We start from the raw sequence: 23,339 nt of genomic DNA, 5'->3' as shown, positions 1-23,339 counted from the left end.
AAACGTCTGCTAACTTAACAAATACCATAATTAGCACAAATAACACAAAATGAAACAAATGTTTGAAAAATAGAGATAGGACAGAAAATAAATCTAACAACGTAAAAAATTGTAACTGCCGGGACTCTACCGAATGTCCAATGGGAGAGACTGTTTAACTTCAAACGTAATATACAAATGTGAAGTTATAACAAATAATGAAACTAAAGTATACCTTGGGAGCACCGGACCTTGCTTTAAGAACAGATATCGTAATCACCTAGCATCGTTTAAAAATGAAACTGAGAAAGAAAAGAACACCACAAATAACGATAACAACAACAATGTGGATAAAAATGAAAATAACGGTAGAAAGGATCATAACAATAGTGACAACCAAAACTTCTATAACGAAAATAGAAACAGAACCAATAGTAATAACGAAAACAACCGAAAAAAAACAAAGAAAAACTCAACCACTTTAACAATATGGATTAAGGAATTAAAGAAAAATAAAACTGAATATAAATTAAGATGGTCAATAATTGATAAAGGAGAAAAATATAATAAATGTATATATATTTTTATGTATATATATGTATGTATATATGTATGTGTACATATATATATATATATATATATATATATACATATATATATATATGTGTGGGTGGGTGTGGGTGGTTTATTTTTACAAGTGTATTAACTTAATTAATTACAAATGGTTTCAATAGAGAGGATAAAAATTATCCGTCCATATCGTGAGATGATTCAAGTCTTAAGGAGATTAGAATTTAAAACGCACAATACAATGCTCCTGGTGATATCGTCTGAGGAATTCACCGACATCAAATACATGTGAGACAACGTATGTGTTCATTATAAATTAAAAAAATAGTGAGGTATATAGTTGGGAAGAATCCACACACGCACGTATATATATATATATATATATATATATATATATATATATATATATATATATATATATATATATGTATATATATATATATATAGATATATATATATATATATATATATATATGTATATATATATATATATTAAGAGAGAAAGAGAGAGAGTCATTCACATACAGTACTGTTTCGCTGTTTTACAGCTCATCAGTGCGGCTAGACAGACAAGTGCCTCAAGCCAGGATTGAAACCCAACCGTCTGTATGACAGTTACTTAGTTAGACATGTTTTGGTAGTCGAAACATGTGTACTATGCAGATAAAACGGTAATATATATATATATATATATATATATATATATATATATATATATATATATATATATATGTGTGTGTGTGTGTGTGTGTATGCATGTATATATATATATATATATATATATATATATATATATAGAGAGAGAGAGAGAGAGAGAAATAAAAAGGAACAAATCGTGTTGTGTTTATACTGTTTCTATTATTAAATTCGTATTCCTGTCTGTTTGTTTGTTTGTCTGTTAGTTTGTTTGTTCACAATTTGATTAATATATATAAAAGGTCCATTACTTTAATACTTCATTCATTCCTATATATCTTGTAAAATAGACGATTAAGAGATGACCTTATTTGCATATTACATGAAGGGAAATCGATTTATTAAATAACGGTGTGTTAGTTATTGTTTATAGTGAGAGATAGGGACTACCATATTTATGTGAACTTTTCCAAAATGTACACATGATCTGGTGACGTCATCAATTGATGTGCTTGATTCTAGCCACGGCGAACGAGTTTTTTTGTTTTTTTTAACTATTATTTACTACTGTAATTTGATTTTAATAGGAATTTACTTTACATTCAAATAATTTACTTAAAGATTAAATTATCAAAATGTAAAAAAAAAGATTATTATCGTTAGAAATAATTAAGTAAAATCTGTTTTTTTTTGTTTTTTTTTCAGTGGAGGTAGAAAACATAACACAAAAATAAAATATTACGTGACTTTTTTCACAGAAGAGAAAAAGCGACAATAAAATACTTTGTTAGTTTACTACACATATTATTTGTTTATTTAAGTTTTTGATACTTTGGAACGATTTAAATTATTTATATGAAAGACCATCCCCCCCCCCCGAATGCTACTTGGGAATAATTTCCCCTTTTACCAGTTTGGTGCTTCCAACCCCTTCATTACTACTAAAATTAAAAACAAACGTTAACGAAAGAAGTTTTTAGAGCATTTTTCCCTCCTGGATGCTACTTGGAAATAATTTTCCCCTGTACCAGTTTGATATATATACATAGGTTTGTATTACTATACACATAGATCCGAAAAAGTTGTCAAAAAACAAATATATAACAAATAAATGGGATGAAGTAAAGAATAGATACCCCGTAGCAGACGACGCCGCCTGGCGGTGCCAGGCGCACAATTCAACTAACACCGGTGATTCGACCTTGACATTGGCACAAGCACATGGCGTCGGTTGTTTTTAAACACGTCAAATAGCAAACATGCTCGAATATTCACCAGCATTTTTTTAAAAATATATTTACAAAACCTTTGAAGATTTAAAAGAAAAAGTATATATTTACAAAACATTTTTTTTTTAAATAAGTAACAAAACGAACGTATTTAAATAAAAGATATTTAAATAAACGGGTGTCTCTTTCTGTTTCGGATTTTTACGACCAAGATTGATTTTTATGTACCGTGTTTTGGGGGGGTTCTGTGTGCGTTTTTAAGACAATTCAATATTTATTCTTTAAAACATTAACTTCAGCGACAATTAATATATTTTCAAAATAATATTTTTAAATATTACATTTTTACGAATATTCGCGAGCAAGATTAAAAAAAAAAGTTCAAATAAAGACTGTTTGAATAAAACTTATAAAAAAAGGTTAATTCTATACGGTTTTGGCCATTTCTTTTTTGTGCGTTTTTGATACAATTCAATATTTATTTACAGTGCGATGTATGTCGGTGGTCAGTGAAGGAGAAATCCTTTTAGGCCGAGGCAATTTTTTATGCATAATAAAATCACAAGTATAAACAATCGAGATAAAAAAATATATTATTTTATTCATATCTTTTTTTTATAAGTTTTATTCAAACAGTCTTTATTTGAACTTAATGGACTGTTTTATTTTATTAACTGTTTTATTCTTTTTATCAAACAAAAATAGAACTTTTATAATGAAATATATATTATGGACTGTTTTTCAAACATCGAAATTTTAAAATTAAAGTTTTATTTAAAACAAAAAAAAGACGAGGTGTTTTTCCTTTTCGAGATATTTTTTCTCACCATTTATTACTTTGAAATTTTATTCACCAATGAAATGATAAAAAAAAACTTTTCGTTAAATATATTTTAAAAAAATTATTATAAAATATCTATAAAGTCTATTTTTATGTCTGTAAAAGTTTGTTGAAAGTTTAAATAAAGTTTATAATTTAATTGAAAAAAAAAAAACACCTCGTCTTTTTTTTTTAAAATCTTGCTCGCGAATATTCGTAAAAATGTAATATTTAAAAATATTATTTTGAAAATATATTAATTGTCGCTGAAGTTAATGTTTTAAAGAATAAATATTGAATTGTCTTAAAAACGCACACCGAACCCCCCCAAAACACAGCACATAAAAATCAATCTTGGTCGCAAAAATCCGAAACAGAAAGAGACACCCGTTTATTTAAATATCTTTTATTTAAATACGTTCGTTTTGTTACTTATTTAAAAAAAAATGTTTTGTAAATATATACTTTTTCTTTTAAATCTTCAAAGGTTTTGTAAATATATTTAAAAAAAAAAATGCTGGTGAATATTCGAGCATGTTTGCTATTTGACGTGTTTAAAAACAACTGACGCCATGTGCTTGTGCCAATGTCAAGGTCGAATCACCGGTGTTAGTTGAATTGTGCGCATGGCACCGCCAGGCGGCGTCGTCTGCTACGGGGTATCTATTCTTTACTTCATCCAATAAATGTTATCAAAGGCAATATAAGTTACTTTTTACCTAACTGGGTAAGTTTTTTTTAATGTTTTTATTTAATGTAAAATGATTATTCGGTTTGAAAAAGACTCGATATTCACTTCAAAATAAGAAATAAAACAAAGACATCGAGGCCATCTTTTCTTGTTCGCCGACAACGTTCAACATTACTGGAGGGGGGGGGGGTTCGAATCGATTAAACATTTTAAATTAAATAAAAACACTATAAAAGTATCCAGTTAGGTAAAAAATTAACTTATCTTGCCTTTGATAATATTTATTTGTTATGTAGGGGACTAGGATATATAAATACCCCAATCCCGTTACAAGAGAATAATGAAACAAATGAGGAATTGAAGGAAACAAAGACTCAGTTAATGGATAAGATAAATGTGGTTTATTTGCTATTGAAAGAAATGAACGTTTTAGTTACAATATGTCCGCGCGTATGTGGCCAATGTTCGTTGCAGGACTGGTGTTGTTGCAAGAAAAGGAAATGTGTTTTCATCTCAAGTTCGGGTCACTATTGTTTGTTCGCGCGTGGGAAGAAAATACATGTTGTAGGAAAATTGAGAATGGTAGTCCAGCGTGTGTATGCATTGATAAGGAATTAACTTCTGTGGGGGTAGTATAATTAAACAAAGCGTACTTATCTTTTCAGACGACGGGGGTGGTAAGTGGCGGCCAGTCGTGCTACTTCGGTGATATGTGTCAGGCTTTTAACTGGAGAGCGACGACTACATTTATCAACCTAGCGGCGCGGCGTTTTCGCCTCCTGTGTTTTTCTTCTTCTTTTTCTTCTTTGGGTTGTGTAAAATAGGCATGGTTAGAATTGAAGGCGTCTTGGCTCATAACGTGAGAGCGGAGCTTCTTCTTCTTCTTCTTCTTCTTCTTCTTCTTCTTCTTCTTCTTCTTCTTCTTCATCTCTTTAGGCCTGGTGGAAGACTGTCCGTGCGTTCACTGACGCAGCTAGGCGAATCTCCCTTTTTTTTCTTTCTGGTCCCCTCCTTTTATAGTCGTAAACCGGCTCCCAGCGGCTGTGATAATTTAGGCCTTTATTTTCGGCGGGGAGCTCTGCCATTGGTTCATAATTCTTTTATGGTTTCTTATTTTTCTTTTTCCAAACGGAAACGATGTGTGGAGCCATGTGCAAACGACGATTTTTTTATTTCGTCTCTTATGCTGGAGACGTTAGCATCCGGTAGGCATGTTCCCACAGTTATACATTTGTTTTTTTGACAACTTTTTCGAATCTGTGTAAACCCATATATTTTTACTTCCATATATATTTTAAAGCCGTTTTTGTCTTTTTTTCAAAACCTAAATAAATAATGAGAGGTACAGCATCAATCAAGTAGAAATCTTTCTAGATTGAGGCAATTTAAAAATTTTTCTTCCGATCCAGAGTGCCTCTGTTTTAGGAATCTGGATATTCCCCATGTAGAAATGTAACTTTTAATAACATTTATTTGTTAAACATTTGTTTTTGTTTTTCGTTTTTTTTTTTGGGGGGGGGGCAACTTTTTCGTGTCTATGTGTATAGTAAAACAAACCCAATTAAATTATTAAATACAAATAAACATCAATTACATTATTAAATACAATAAACAGGAATTCATTTTTGCTTTTTTTTCAATAAAGAACCTGACCACTTCATTACTACTAAAATATATGCAGAAATACATACATACATACATACATACATACATACATACATACATACATACATACATACATACATAAGTTTAAACAGACAGGTGAGATTTATATTATAGATATGTTGCAAATTTTCCACTTTAAGGCATTAAAAAAAAAAAAAAATGCCCCCAAAAAAAAAAAACTGGTTCATGAATTGTAAACCCCGCTATAACGAACGACTGTGATTAATATGAAAATTAAGAAAGAGTACTCTGAAAATGATGCACACAATAAATTCAAGAAAGTTTATGGAACGTACTCACAAGCTTGAAGATAGACTGCACATTCATTTTCTTCTTTTTTTAACTGTCAGTTTAAAAGCTTTGAAATTACTCCAAATTTCTTTCCTTCAAAATGCGCGCGTACCGTCGCTGCATATATAAAATTTGTAAGGGAGTGCTCATCTCGTCGCGACTTGTTTTCTTCTCATAGGTTTGTACTTCCAGCAGGAAAGGCTCAGGAATTCTTGTCGTTGACATCTATGCTGATGACACGACCATCTATGGCAACACATCAAAGGCCGTAAATGACAAAGTTCTCACTAATTCTCTCTCCTCTGATCTTGAGCATGTGGTACAATGGGGGAAGAGGTGGCTGGTCACTTTTAATGCATCCAAAACCAAGCTTCTATCTTTACATTATCAACGCTCTGATCCCCATCTGGCATCAATTGAAATGGATGGCTCTAGTCTTGGGGAGGCTCCATGTTTTGACAAGCTTCTGGGTTTGACCTTTACTCCTGATCTGAAATGGAACACGTACATCAAATCTGTTGCCAGGGACGCTGGGAAAATGGTGGGATCCTTCTACCGCTCCAGAAGATATCTCACTACTGATGCAATTCTCTATCTATCAAGTACGTCCAAGGATGGAGTACTGCTGCCACATCTAGGCAGGAGCTGCTAAAAACAGCCTACCGGCCTTGATAGAGTACAAAATAGACTTCGTGGTTCGGTGGGGGATGCCCTTTTCTCTTTCCTGCAACCTCTCTCCTACAGAAGAGACGTTGCGAGCCTGTCTTTGTTTTATCGTTATTTCCATGGCAAGTGGTCGTCTGAGCTCCAATCTCTCGTCCCCCCTCGCCAATCTTTCATGAGAAACACCCGTCTGGCTGAAACTACTGTCAATAATTTTCCCCACTCTTTATCTGTGCCTAAATCCAAACGTAGATTCCATGAGCAGAGCTTCTTTCTCAGAAGTGCACGATTGTGGAACTCTCTTCCGTTCGCCAGTTTCCCACCTGACTACAACTTGGATGTCTTCAAATCCAACATAAACAAATTCCTGACAAACCGCCCCCTTAAGTAAGACACTCTATCAAATATCCAATACTAATGATTACTGCAATACTATCTCATTGATTACTGTACACGCAATAACCCTTTTCCCTGAGTGGCCTCCGGCCTTTGATAAGTGGTGACCCCCATGTAAGAAAACACAAAGATTTCAGATAAAATCAGTTAAATCGAATATAACTTGAAGTTTAAATAAACTAAATAATCAATTTTTTTTTAATTAGTACAGTTGAAAGAAAGCTATTATGTCGAATAAGTAATGTCATCGAGGCAATTATTTAAATAGATTTAATTTAATGTGATATGTTACCGTAATGTGACCGTAACTCAATAATGTAAATGTGGTTTGAAGAATGCTATATATTGAAAGTCCGTACACAATATAATGTCTCCTTTGACAGAAGTATTCTAACATGCGCATTAATATTTCTTGACCAGGAGAGGTGTACACACATTTGGCCTTTATATTTCTTTGGTCATTGGGAGTGCGCGCGCGCACACACACACACACACACACACACACACACACACACACACACACACACACACGAACGCTACTACTTTATATATATATATATATATATATATAGAGAGAGAGAGAGAGAGAGAGAGAGACAGACAGACAGACAGAGAGACAGAGAGAGAGAGAGAGAGAGAGAGAGAGTAGAACAAGTAGTTAATAAAACACATTAAAAAGCACTTTGAAAAAGAGTTAAAACCATATTTAATGTTAAAAAAGGAAGCACAATACAAGTGAATAGTCCTTAATCTGCGGAGTTTCGAAGAAATACTTTCCTTCTCATCAGAGGGTAGGATTTAGCAAAATGCAGGATCGGATTTTTCTTGCAAAAGTATTTAATGAAACTAAAAGTAAGTCATAGACCTAGTAACAAATAGTGCAGCCGAGGGAATATGGTGAAGAAAAAGGTGATTTTACGTGGATGAACAGCCTGGTGAAAGGTAAATTATCCAATAACGGTAAAATAAAAAATAAAAACTGTATTAAATTTCCATTTCCACAAGTAAAATCCAAGGGAATCGCGAAATTTATATATATATATATATATATATATATATATATATATATATATATATATATATATATATATATACATTTCGCGATTCCCTTGGTATATATTTAGTATACATATAATATATATATAATATATATATATAAATATATATATATGTATATATATATATATATATATATATATATATATATATATATATATTCTTGAATTCAAAATTTCTACTCCATCAGAAAAAACTAGTCCCTGCAGTTACACAATAAGACTTCAAACAACTAGTAAATCACAATACGTATATGAAGCAAATGATAAAATCGGAAAAATAAGAATGCTCATCTATGTCAAGAATTTCAGAAATACCAACACTAGAATTCTTATCTGTGGACGAACAAATAGTCCCCTTCAAAGAGCATCATCAAAGAAATAATATTGCCCAAAACGCCAAATAAACGGGGTTGCAAAATCTTTTTTTTAAGTACCATGCAGGTAATGCATGATTGTAGAGTTTGTTAGTTCATGATTTTCCAATGTTTTGCTTACCTCGATAAAGCTGGATAGTACACAAAATTTCATTTCATAACCGAATCAGTTGGTATGCGTGGCATAAGTCTTTCTAGCTGCGTGTCACTTGGGAAGAGGAAGAAGATAGAGAAAAATCTGATATTGTCACTTATCGGCTGAAACATGTAACAAGGGCAATAATCCTATATATCTCGAAATTGAAACTGTTGTGCATTGTGCCTGTGTATTCACTATGCATTAAATCAAACTGATGTGTCTCCACAATACCCCCCCCCCGATAAATGGAGGCTACAGAAAAGGTGCATGAAATGAGCATGCAGACGTAGATGTAATGTAGCAGGAGTGTACACAAAAGGTTTAGGAAGTGTCACAGTCTGCATAATTTCAGAGGAAATTTCACAACGACTGCTGCATGTCATGTGAGTAGTGGATTCAATAAAATAAACTTTTGGCTGCAGGTTCTGATCATCACGACGTATGTAAGAATTAGGTGTAATTACAGGATCTGAAGCAGGCATGACAATTGGATCCAGGTTGGGCACAATGATGAGTTCTGAATCAGAAAAACCGGTTTCAGGAAATGCTAGAGATCAGACAAGCTTTCCCAGAAGGCTTGTTTGATAGAATCTATTACAATCAGATCATGTCTGTCATTCTGTTAGATGACAAAGTATTTATCAGAGCATTCCAACATTCATTGATTGAGATTCTCGGACTGACTTCCTCATCTTGGTTGTTATAGTCACAACGTTTTGGCCGTTTTGCCCTCCGGCCTTCATCAGGTGTTTTGCATCGAACTGGGGGAACCATTTGTTAGGAGTCTCGAACCCAACCCTTTATTATTATTACGAGGGTACCGTGTTCGGACTCCAGCTAGGCTTTGAGACATAGTTGCTGATTCTCTGTTTTGAATGTTACTTTTCACTGCCTTCGTTCAGGATTGAACTCAGCACCTTTAGGTACTGTAAATTTTGATACAACGCCTAGGACCACTCGGCCATATGTCACTATGTGACTAAAACAACCAAGATGAGGAAGTCAGTCCGACAATCTCAATTAATGAAAACACCTCATCTCAAAAATACAGACAATTACATTCCAACATTGTAATGTGGCCGTAATGGACAAACAACGTACTTATAGGAATGAAGATTAGCTGGGTAGTATGGTTTAGAAGTAACAGAGCACGTCGGGGTCACCAATTTGTTGTGGTATGCATTGTGCATTCAACAACATAAATTAGTGAAAATAGATACAGGGTTTATTTACATACAACCGTAGACTTGATTTAAAACTAGCAGTACCCACTAACCGGCGTTGCCCAGTGGAAGCATGACCCCCACCTCGAATAAATTAAATTACGGTTGTTGTTGTTGTTGTTGTTGTTGTTGTTGTTGTTGTTGTTGGTGTTACTGCCCAACCATCACCCTCCTCATCTTATGAACGGCTTTCAGAATAGACACCTCCAACACCTCATAGTAAAACGGCTATTGGAATATATATATATATATATATATATATATATATATATATATATATATATATATATATATATATATATATATCCCCATAGTAAAAACGTGTGGAGAGAGGTAGTGTAGTAAGGATATTGAACAACCCCTAGCCAAAAAAATAAAATAATAATTTAAAAAAATAGCAGCGAAGGGGAAAAAAGTAGACACAACAGGCAGACCGGGTGGAAAGAGGTGAAAAAAAATACACAATAAAATAAAAAAAATTAAAAAAGAAATTGTTGGCAGGCAGGCTCGAACCTGTAGCACAAAGGAGGAAAAGAAAGTGCAAAGAAAAAGCAAACCGGAATAGGAATAAGACTAATCATTTCAAGGCATGACTTTTGAGATGGATGGATCGATCGAGCGAGCGAGAGAGAGGGGGGGGGAGTCAGAGTCGGTAAATTGAGACGAACGAAATTCGTTGTGTTTTCAATAAAGAAAATTAGGGAAAAGTTAATCAGACATTCATAACTATGGTAGTTTACTGCCCCCCCCCCAAATGTGGCTTATTAGTTTTGCTTTTTTTCAATAAATCGAAACATTAAAAAAGGAAAGCAGCGATTTTTTTTTGATGACAGTAGTAATACAAAAAGCGATAGAGAGAGAGAGAGAGAGAGAGAGAGAGAGAGAGAGAGAGTGAGAGAGAGAGAGAGAGTGAGAGAGAGAGAGAGAGAGTCGGTAATTTTTGACGGACGAAATTTGTTGTGCTTTCAATAAAGGAAGAAAAGGAAAACTTTGTCGGACATTTACAACTATGAAATTTTACTCCCCCCCCCAAGAAAATGTGGCCACATAAGCGCCATTCAAAGTGTTAGTTTAATACGAGGATAAGTGTCATTCTGGATTAGGAGAATGTCACGTAATAGCCAACTAGAAAGACTGAAAGTTTTTTTTTTGTTTGGAGGAATAGAATGTTAATGCTATGTCTATGAGTTTATGAGTAATTTTATGCTGTGTGGACTGAGGATGGCAGGAGGAGTTTGGAAATAGTGGGAAAAATCGGGACTTCTTCCTGTGATGGTAATTGCGATAATGATGCTGTAGCTCATTGGATTTCATTCTAAATTTGTTTATAATGTCGTTATCAAGTTACATAAGATAATGGCTAATAGGCTCGACATGATGAATTTGTATGTTGCATCTGCTGTTGCAAACCTAGGGTATTTTGGTCCAGAAGGAAATTTATGTAACATTTTTATTATATATAAGGAAAAGAAAGAATATTTATATATTTTTACAGACAATAGCTTTTGGTAAAAAATGCATAAGGCATATGTGTGCATGCAAACATGTGCATTGTTAATCTCTGTCGATCAGGTGTGAACTGAGATTAAATATTGTGTTTGAAGTTGTTACCGAGGTAATTCATGATTGTAGAGTGTCTTCATGATTTTCCAATGTTTGGCTTACCTCGATAAAGCTGGATAGTATGCAAAATTTCATTTCATTACCGAATCAGTTTGCATGTGTAAAACAGACTTGGTATGCGTTGCGCACGTCGTCCCAGTCACATGCCACTTGGGAAGAAGAATAAGAGAGAGAAAGCTGATATTGCCACCTATCGGCTGAAACATGCAACAAGGGCGATAATCGTATATGTCTCGAAATTGAAAGTGTTGTGCTATGCGCGAAACTTGGACTTATGTGTTGTCACACAGTCTACCCACTGGGCAGCATACCTGTTTTAGCATACACAAAAGAACATCACTGATGATGTCATCTTTGGCTCTCCTGTGGAAAATTATTTCCACTATTTTATTTTGTCTCTTTCTTTCTCTCTTTTCTTCTTTGTTCCCCTCTCTGTGTTTCGTTATTCCTCCTCCTCTTCTACATCACGTGATTCCGTTCTGCTCACTGATTGGGTGAGCCTCTCTTTGCGCACCAAGTCTTCCGCGTGGTGAATTTTTGAAATGGAAAATTCAGTTGCTGTTAAGACTTCAAGAAGAAAGGGTTGTGGGGTGCTTGGTCGACATTCACTGATGCCTTGTATCACGGTCGTGATGTGAGCATAGGTAAATGTTTCCCAATCGCCAACAAAAATATGAAAATAAAAGGTTGTCAGAAATGGTATTAAGACAAAAGCGAATTTTAAAAGTTCAATATGATTTTTATTTAACAATATAAGAAAGGTGAATGATGTTATTGTGTTGATGTATTTTTATGTGTGCGTCATGTGCTCATTTAGCACGAGAGGCATGAAAGTGATAAAGCTAAAATGTTCAGGAAAGGAATATTTTGGCAATAAAGTGGTAATCTCCAAAAATACCGTTAGGGCTTACAACATGGCCGCCAGAAGAGTCACGTGATCCGGTTGATCCAAAACATGAATCGCCGTATTACGAAACCGGAAAACGCAAATTTAAAGCAAACTTTGACAAACAAGCATTTTATAAACACTGTTTTAACTAAAAACAACCTAAGATTGTTTCTCAAAGTTTGGCTATTTTTATAGCAACATTATATCAACAAAAAATTAAATACAAACAAATTGTGATTGTTTGTCAAAGTTTGCCTTCAAGGCTGCGTTTTCCATTTGCACGATTCATGTTTTGGATCAACCGGATCACGTGACTCTTCTGGCGGCCATGTTGTAAGCCCTAACGGTATTTTTGGAGATTACCAATAAAGTTAATGTTTTTAACTTCTTGTATGGTCGTTAGGACTCTATATATGTATTTGTATTTAGTCTGATAGGTTTTGAATTAAATGCGTAAAGCAAAGTAAAGAGAGAGAGAGAGAGAGAGAGAGAGAATCTTGCTCTGACTGAGGCAAAATGAAATTGAAGGGTAAATGTTAATTCTCGTTGCTTTGGTACTTCCATGTAGAGAATTAAGGTGCGTGCACACGTTTATAGCTAGTAGCCGTCGGTACAAAGGAAACCGGTTAAAAGAAAGAAAGGGCAAAGACTTCAGCGTATTTGCCGTGTTGTCATGAGTGTGTAAGTCGTATCAACGAGGACAGTTCTTTAGCATGACAAAGAAGGTTCGTTTCAGGGGACGGCACGTGGAAGTAAGTAGAAGTTTGAAGGGAAGTTTGTTTTGTACTCACGGTATTAAAATATGTTTATAAATATTCCTTACGTTGACGGAACTCTCTTAAATTGTTAACACAGAATGCTCTGGTACCCCTCCTTCAAATTGAAAACGGGGCTCTCCAGTTCAAAATCGCTGCCATTTTGATTTTTTTTTTTAACCGGTTCGTGAATTAAAAAAAACAAAAAAAATTTTTACAAACTACTTAAAAATTCAAACCAATGAACTTTTCTACCATAAAAGTAACTTTTATTGACTATGGCATCATTTATTTCTTGTATATTTATATTATTATATATATAACATTTTCTCTTTGTAAGGAAACATCATTTTGTTGGTCATTCTTGGCTACGAATGGAAACAAAATTGATATAAAAAATATATTTTCGCAAAAATTATCTTTACTTTCATCATATTTTGCTTAGGGTAAAATTTTTGAGTATCAAAACCTATCTCTTTACAACCCCCTCCTTTTCATAACCTATCATACTTTCATCAATCACAGTCCATTTTCTGTAGGCTGTTTTTGAACCCAGTCAACGACGGGCACTTCTGCTAGTATAATATAAAGCTGGACGTCTGTGTGTGTGTCTGATCACGAATATGCTCCTATATGGTTGACTATTATAGAAAACTGATCACATATAATGATAGATGTATCGAGACACAGGAATGGGTATGTTTGATTTGGCATAATGATGATTCATTAAAATTGTGGGGTCTGCGTACGCAACTGGTGCGTAAAGTATGGAAATAAAAAATTTAAAAATTAAAAAAAAACGTTTACAAGTGTTTTTGATATAGATGTATATAATAATACTTTGATAAGTATGTTTTAACTTAAATAGGGATGGTATAATAAAATTGTGGGGTCTGCGTTCGCGACTGGCCTCCATAGAATGGAAATAGGCACAAACTTTAATAAAGACTTTTTATATCTATCTGCGTAAGTATACTTTGATAATTATGTTTCAGTCTGAAGAAATATGGTATAATAAAATTATGGAGTGTTCATTCGCGTCTGACCTCGATAGAATGGAAATATGTCACAAAGTTTAACAAGATTTTTTAATATGGATCCACAAAATATTGTGATAAGTGTTTCAGTGTGAACAGGTAAGGTATAATAAATTATGGGGTTTATCTATTTTATTTTTACTTTCATCATATTTTGCTTTGGTTTTGATACCCTCAAATTCGAAGCTATCTCTTTACAACCCTTCCTTTTCATAACCTATCATACTTTCATAAATCAGAGTCCATTTTCTGTAGACTGGTTTTGAACCCGGTCAACGACAGGTACTTTTGCTAGTATATATATATATATATATATATATATATATATATATATATATATATATATATATATATATATAGAGAGAGAGAGAGAGAGAGAGATGTTTTTATTTGTTTTTGTTAGCGATTCATTCAATTATTTATACAAAATTGCATTTTTGCCTAAATGCGAGTTGGGAATAATTTTCCCATTAACCAATCTGGTACCCTCTTAAATGGGGAGCTGCATATATATTATTTTTAAAATATAATTATCCACTGACACGTATTTCGTAGTCTACAACTCATCAGAGTGGCTTAATCTAGTGAGACTCGAAATCGGGACCTCATGATAAGAAGTGTAAACCTCTACCACGTGGCTGCCTCGCCTGACTGATTATATTTTTAAAATTAGCCGCACTGATGAGCTGTGAAACAGTGAAACAGTACTATATGTGGATGACTATAATGCTCCTTATCTTGAGTTGAGCATATTGAGAAGTGTTACACGAATTACCATTAGCGTATAAGCGATGCTTTTTGTGTAAACAAATTGAGCTGATGTATTTCGGACGATGTCAAAACATCGTTAAACTCATGACTCACGCAGCAGCCGCTGATAGCGTAGTCGTTAGGAGCCTTAACTGTCATACAGACGGTCAGGTTTCAATCCTGGCTTGAGGTAGTTGCCTGTCTAGTCGCACTGATGAGCTATGAAACAGCGAAACAGTACTATATGTGGACGACTATATATATATATATATATATATATATATATATATATATATATATATATATATATATATATAATTAAAAATATCGATAGGGGAAATAAGCAAGTTTTATAATATTATAAAATAATATATTTTGTATATATTTTTTGTATTTACTTCAACAATGCATAATCCGTAAGTAGAGCTTAGGGTTCCTTTGAAAATATCCTTATGGAAAGTAAGCTACAGAAAAACATTTTTATATCTGTGGAAAATAATCAGGCTGATTTCCTGACGATTTTACAAATGAATGAAACATAAAACATGAACATGGGTGTAAAATATTTTTTTAATAGACAAATGTAGTTTCAAGCAAAAAAAAAATTTTTTTTTTTTTAATGGATGATTTAATACAGATAGAAAAGCTTCTATAGTCATGATCAGCATACATGGCGTGGCTTTCTTGGGACAAGACAGAAAAATACCACTGAAGAATTCACTATATATATGTATACTTTATAAAGCGATTCTGGCATATCTGGTGCCAGTCTTATCATCCATGGTTATAAATAGAATCAGCCAAATCTTTGTGGTCAGATCCTCTCTAGTATTTCAAAATTAATGCAATTGTTGGTGTGCGGTGAATATCAAGACAGGATATCGCCATTTTGTTAAGCCGATCTCGAATGTAGGCATTAGACGAAGTGGCTGTAACAGTATAAGAAAAAGCGATCGACATATTCTTAATAAAATGCCACCGTCTCTACAATAAGTGAATTCCCCTCTCTCTCTTTCATTATCTCTCTCTCTCTCTTTCTCCTTCTCCCAGCTCTACCCTTTCGAAAATGTTACTATTTAGAAGGTAATGCTTTATCCCTGATAAGATATATTTAATGAAGAAAACAGCACAAAATGGACAACAGAATTCTTTTCAACAACAACAATGGAAAAGGGAATTTATTTCACAGCAGAAAGTTGAAGGTATGACAGTGACAGAGAAAGAAGGAATAGAAAGTTTTTTTTTTGGGGGGGGTCTGTGTCGGTCAGCCCTCTGTCATCCTCAGTTGATAACAGTTGTCTCGAGGTGGAGACCGTCGATGCTAGGTAGAGATGTCTTGTGAACAGGGACAAAGAGAGGAGAGGTGTTGCTTGGCTGGAGGTTTGGTCCTGACTGTTGACTAACTGTAGTTTCAAAAAGTAGTTCTTTGGGGTGGGGGCGATGAATTAAAGAGCCTTGTTAGCTGATTAGCCAGTGTGTGACCAAACAGCTCAGGGGAGGAGAAGGGTATTGATTCACGAGAGAAAATAGGTCTTTGTGACTGCTACATGACCCCCTGCTTAGGCAGAAAGCTGACGGAGAAGAAAAGTAGCAGTTGTAAAGAACAGAAGTAGTACAAATTAGTTTACAAATTTTTTTTATGAGAAAAATACGTTCTTACTTTTCTGCGAAAAGTTAGTTTTCTTGCTGCTGAAGAAAAAAAAAAAAGTTCTTTTTTAAGGAAGAAAAATGTCTTTTTTGTGAAAAGTTCTGTTATTTTTGTTTTTGTTTTTTGAAAAATACAAGCAGAATTTGCACAAAAGCATATTATATGTACAGAGTCTTACATAATTTCTTTAGTCAATATACACTATGACTACTACATGTGGTGGTGACATAATTATTTTTAAATGGAGTACTCACTTCAGGTGTATGTGTCTGTTGATGCTGTGTGTAAGTAGGGGGAATGTGTGGCTCTTGTGTTTTTGTGTCCAGAAAAGCTGTTTTTACCAATAGAGACAGTTTCTCTTTTACCACTCATATCTAGGGTGAAAAGTTTATCAGTACATGAAAGCAGGCAATAAAGGCCAGTATAAGGTGGAGTTAGAGGGGCTTTTTACGGCGTCTTTTCTGAGAAAAATGTGAGTCCAAGATGAAATGTCCTTTAGGACCGATGATCTTATGGTCTGTCCCCTAGGGTGCATCAATGGGAGCTTACTGAAATAAATTCGCAGTCTCTTTACAGATAGAACTGAATCAGTTTGTGAATCAGGGTCAGCATCTGTTTGGTTAGAAAAATCTACCTGTAATCAACTTCACTGTGACTGCGAAGGGTGTGCCAGATTGTCTAGGGTGTCAGAAAAATCTCTACGATGACTCATTGGAACAAATTGTTGAGGTATAATCCATTGAGGTGTCACAAATGATCTGCATGCCCGAAGTAGGCACAGGTAGGTATGTGAATTTGCAAGTTGCGAATTCAGGTGAGGATGGATCCAACGTGTCCAGACTTAGCTGATCTAAAACCATCTGCTGTAAGTCGATATCTGATGGTGAGGACAGAGAATTAATGGAAAGGCGAGACAAGGTGTCTGCTGCAGCATTCTGTTCACATGAGATATGTCGGATATCGCTAGTAAATTGCGAAACAAAATCCAAGTGGTGAGTTTTGCAGGGAGAATATTTGTTTGGCTTGGAATGCAGTGCGTTGCGTATGTAAGCAGACGGTGATCAGTGTAGATCACAAATTGATGGCCCTCAAGTGAATGTTGGAAGTGTTTCACTGCAAGATTCATTGCCAGGAGTTCACGGCCAAACGTGATGTCACATTGTTTTGCCAGTTTCAGCTGTCTCAAAAAAGTATTGGCTTGGTTCCCACCAGTTTTGGCAGATAAAAAACAGGGTCCTGAATAGAAGCATGTGCTCTATCCCAACTATCATCAATAAATATAAGGTAATCTCGTCAGCATCAGGCAAAGCCAAACTGTTTGCCAAGAACTTTGCAGCTAGTTCTACTCTATACGATCAGGGACACCAGACCCCTGTATTTCTTCCTGTGTCTGAAAACACGCTATACGACAGACAAACATCTGTGTATGATGTTGCTAAGAACCTTGATTGCAGTAAAGTAACTAGCCCTGATAGCATTCCTATTATAGTGCTCAAAAAGCTTCAACCAGAACTAGCTCCAATACTTACAAAGCCATTTAAGTTTTGTCTTAAGGAGAATTGCTTCCCATCACTCTAGAAAACCACATCAGTATGCCCTGTATTTAAAAGTTTAGGTGATAGGTCATCTCTCTCTCAGTACAGACCAATAAGTATCCTGTGCATCATGAGTAAGTTGCTGGAACCTGTGTTAAATAGAGAAGTAGTCAACCACCTCAGCAAAAATAACCTCCTCAATGACATGCAATATGGTTTCATCTACAGCAGATGTGCTAACAGTTATAGGATTAGCGAATCTCTCAATTGAGGCTTCCTTTCTAAGGCAATTGCTCTTGACATATCAAAGGCCTTTGATAGGGTATGTCATAAAGGTTTGCTCCACAAGATCTCCAGCTATGGTATAGCTGGAAATATATTCTTAATTATTAGATCATTTCTCTCTGATAGGTTTATAAGAGTAGTGGTTGATGGGAAGTATTAATGCTGTAATCCCTTAGAGGTTTATCTTGGACTCAACATCAATGATCTCCCAAATAATATCCTAAGATCATTCATAGACATTTATGCTGATGACACTACCATCTACGGCAAGATGCAAAGGTTATAAATGACCAAATTCTTTCTGATTCTTTCTCCTCTGATCTTGAGCAATGGGGAAAGAAGTGACTAATTTTAATGCATCTAAAACCAAGCTTCTATCTTATATCATCAACACTCTGATCTCCATTTGGCATCAATTGAAATGAATGGCTCTCATTTTGGGGAGGTTCAATGTTTTGATAAGCTCCTGGGTATGATCTTTACTCCTGATCTGAAATGGAACATGTACATCAAATCTGTTGCCAAGGTTGCTGGCAAAATGGTTGGATCGTTCTACCACTCCAGAAGATATCTCACTGCTGATGCAATTCTCTATCCATATAAAAGCCAAGTACGTCCAAGGATGGAGCACTGCTGTCACATCTCGGCAGGAGCTGACAGAAGCACCTTATTCTGCCTTGGTAGAGTTCAAAATAGACTTTGTAGCTTAGTGGGGGATGCCCTTTTCTCTTTCCTGCAACCTGTTTCCCACAGAAAAAACGTTGCAAGCCTGTCTTTGCTTTATCGTTATTTTCATGGCAAGTGCTCGTCTGAGCTTCAATCCATGAGTCTTCCTTGTCAAACTTTTACAAGAAACACTCGTCTAGCTAAAACCACTATCAATAATTTCCCCCACTTTTTATCTGTGTCTACGCCTAAACATAGATTCCATGAACAAAGCTTCTTTCTTAGAACTGAACCCCTGTGGAACTGACTTCTGTTTGCCTGCTTTCCAGCTGACTACAAATATGGTTGTCTTCAAGTCCAATGTAAACAAGTTCTTGATGAGCCGTTCCCCTTAAGTAATCCAATTTACCAAATTTCCACTTCTAAAGATTACTATGATATTGCCCATCTGCCTACTGTACGCTATCTAACTTTTATCCTCGAGTGGCCTCTGGGCCTTGATGTGATGATTCCTTTGTAATATATATATTTCTCAGGTAATAGAGGGAACAAGTAATTAGGAATATGCAGTCAAGAAAAAGGAATTGGAAAATAGGAAAGTTCATGAAGCATACGAATGTGTGCCTGACATGGGGCACAACTATATATACACAAGACGCGTGATAACAAAACAATTTATGAATGGCAAAAACATAATGAATGCTCGTCTTTTTGCACGTCGTTATGAAGCAGATTCTCATAACTTAAAAACTGATTCTTCAACGTGCAACCGTGTCTCGTATTGTTAGCGGCCTCAGTTATGATGTGACAGGTGGAGACTCTGGATTTTACCTCAGCATTTCTGCAAGATAATATGTCGGAAAGAGAAGTATTTCTTAGACCACCGTCTGATGTTTTCAGAATCACAGATGTTGAAGCTGAAAAGATGCATTTATGGTTAATCTAGCCTGGGTGTCCGGCGTTGCCCGGGTGTTTGGAGGTGTGTGTTGAGCAAATAAAAAAAAAATATTTGGTAGTAGGCAAGCAGACAGACTCAAGCCCGTACCGCAAAGGAAGAAAAAGAGCATGAAAAAACCAACATGGCGTCAGTGCACCCATCGCCAAACTGAAAGCGGCGAAGGATTAAATTAAGGCTAGTCAATCGAAAAGAGGGGATGACTTTGGAAAATACAAATTCTTCAAATGAGATGAATGAAGTGTTGAAAGATAGACGAGTGTTTCCCGTGAATGTTTGGCGAGGGGGGGGGGTCCATAGATTGAAACTCAGATGAGCACTTGCCATGAAAATAACGATTCAGCAGAGACAGACTTGCCAATGGCTATTTTCCTATTGATTTTAGTTGTGCGCTCATACCCAGCCTTTTCTTCCTTTTGTCACTCCCTCTCAATTTATATTCTACAATATATTTGGCTTTATATTGTCATTTTTCACTTCATTTCTATTGTTATTAGAATGGTTAAATTGTCCTTTATCTTTCTCTTTCAACACTTCATTCATCTCATTTGAAGAATTTGTATTTTTCTTCATTCTTTGGACTTTACAATTCCTTGTGTACCTTCATTACATATTGACCTTCTTTCCTCCAAACTTTAGCAGGGCCATGCCATCCATTACAGCTTTGTCTTTTATAGTAGACACGGTCACCTGTCACAAATGCTTCACCATCATGTTCTTATATTTTATCTCGATGCTCTTTGGATTTTTTCACTTGATTCAGCTTCCATGAAGCTTTTCCTCGCCGCATGTAGGGCAATTATATTTATTCTAACCATATCACTGGTTGTTGCAGTTTCCAATGCAGGAAACCGATCATTCAAAACTGATGGAGTGTTAACATTTGACCCAAATACTAGCTCATTTATACTATAAACAGAATGATTTTGAAGTGCATTTTTGGCACTTATAGCCCAAGCCAAAGCTATTTCTGGCTTACATTTTTCATCATCTAATATTTTTTTCCATTGTTTCAGCAATTAATGGTCCTGGAATTGACCTTAAACAATATCCGATGGTGAGGCCCAGCTTGCGGGCTTTGGGGAGTGTGGAGCCACCCTTTAATTGCCATTGCTCCCAGGTCCACTCTGTGGTAGTACCTGTTAGGGTCCCAACTATGGGTTAAATGGAAATCGACTTGAAAAAAAAATATATTCTATTAAAAAACTTTTCTTCAAAGTAACTGGATTCGGCATTAAATACCCTGAAAAGGGTTAATATGCTGTAAAACAACCAACCAACCAACCAACCAACCAACCAACCAACCAACCCATCAGCAATTATTAGATTATAACATAATAGTACTGTTGCTAAACGGGCTTTCTGCAGCTGTTGTGTATGTTTCAATGTTCAAATTTTCGTTCATCTGTACGCAGTCCTCATGTGATCTAAAATGGAATTTATAAAATTGATTACGTGGTGACACGAATAAGGAAAGTAACTTACACAAACAAGTGCGCCCCCCCCTCTTTCCTGTCAGATGGCGGAATAACGGAGGGGAAGAGAAAGAAAAAGTCTTCATTTATAGAAGGCTCGGTAATATACGTCTGGCATTGATTTGCATAAGAGAACAGAAACTGTTATGAAAAGGATGAGATGGAAGCACAACAGCAGGGTTTTTTTTTGGGGGGGGGGGGGTTCGACAGCAGGGAGAGAGAATGGACAGCGAAAAATTACAGCTGAATTTAGTCGTGGGAAAGCAGGACTTTTAACAAATATTTTTTCTACATTTAATTTTTCTTTTTTTTTTTTTACATCCATATGGATACATTTTATTGAATGTTGTTTTCTGTCTGGACATATTTATTTGATAGAAGAAAACTTGCAGAGTGGAGACGCTTTACCCTACCGAATATTCATAATACCAACGTATTTAACAACACTTCATTATTAAACTCGCCTCCATTATCACTTCCAAAATCAGATATCCACATTAAAAGTAGGTTGCAAATAATTTCTTCGGTTTTCTTTGTATTAGTTAATCTGACAGCAGAGTATCTAGTGAGTGGGTTAATTGAGTGCAGATTCCAACATTGATTATGTTGATACTCCTTTAAATCCAAACATACAGTATCATTAAATCTGTTACCAAGAGCCAATCCTACAACTAGTCGAGGAAGTGGATCTTCTAAACCTCTGACAAACTGAACAAGAATCATAAACATCATTTTTTTTTTTTTTTTATTACATTTTCACCCCAAACAAGGCACATTGCCACTTTAATGTAAGGGGCTACTATCAGGGGAAACATCTACTGGGGTACTATGTAGGGATTAGGGCAGCGAGATGTTGGTTCACGTTGCACTTGAACTTATGCATGTCAGTACAGTTGGGGAAGCAGTGACCTGGAATGGAATTCCAAAGTCTAGCAGTTCTGGGGAAGAAACTACTGGAGTAGAAAGATCTTTTACATCTAGGGATCTCTACAGTGTGGGGGTGGGATTTTGCAGCTTGTCGGGTCTGTCGAGAGTGTTCACGTCGTGGGGGCACAAGTGCTTGCAGTTCTTCAGAGCATTCACCATTATAATACTTGTAGAACAGGCAGAGGGATGCAACGTTTCGACGATGGGACAGAGGCTGAAGTTTAGATGCCAGTTTAGGGCCTATCAGATTTGCGACTCTCTTTTGAACCCTGTCAAGGAGCGAGAGACTAGTAGCCAATGCACCGGCCCAAATATGACAGCAATACTCCATACATGGGCGAATAGTGGCCTTATAGAGGTACAGGATACTTTCGGGTGTTAGAAGTTTTCTAGCACGGTAGAGAGAGCCCACCTTCTTCGCAGCGGCTTTGGCAATGCCCTCGATGTAATTGTTCCAACTCATGTTTCCTGTGAACGTTAGGCCAAGGAGCTTGAAAGACGTACTCTCAGATAAAGACTTGTTGGCCATTGCTATAGGTGGTAGAGAAGGTTTCTTGTAATTATTGAATGAAACCAGTTTTGTCTTGGTGGCATTGAACGTTACCATCCATTTTTGTCTCCATTCCACTACTGAGATGAGGTCATCCTCTAGTGTTTCTGCCATTACTTTAGATATATGTTCATTTGTTTTCCTGTCGTGCCTGCTATAGAGTGTGGTGTCATCAGTATATATACCCATCTCAGAGGCAATTTTGTCGGGGAGGTCATTTATGAATATCAGGAACAGCAGAGGACCAAGGATAGATCCCTGGGGCACTCCCGCATTTATATCATATTGTTTAGATGTACGACCGTCGAGGACAACCTGGATTTTTCTCTTATCTAAGAAGGATTTAATTATGTTAAGTATTCTACCAGTGATACCGTAAGATCTAATCTTCCTGAGGAGACCCTCATGCCATACCCTGTCAAAAGCCTTAGATATATCTAGAGCTACTGCTCTGCCCTCTCCCGCTTTTTCCAGTGAATGGTATATGCGTTCAGAGATTACAGTGAGGAT

The sequence above is a fragment of the Euprymna scolopes genome, chromosome 43 (genome assembly GCF_053919585.1).
Source record: "Euprymna scolopes isolate OS-2025 chromosome 43, ASM5391958v1, whole genome shotgun sequence".
Lineage (NCBI taxonomy): Eukaryota > Metazoa > Mollusca > Cephalopoda > Sepiida > Sepiolidae > Euprymna > Euprymna scolopes.
This window is presented reverse-complemented; position numbering follows the sequence as displayed.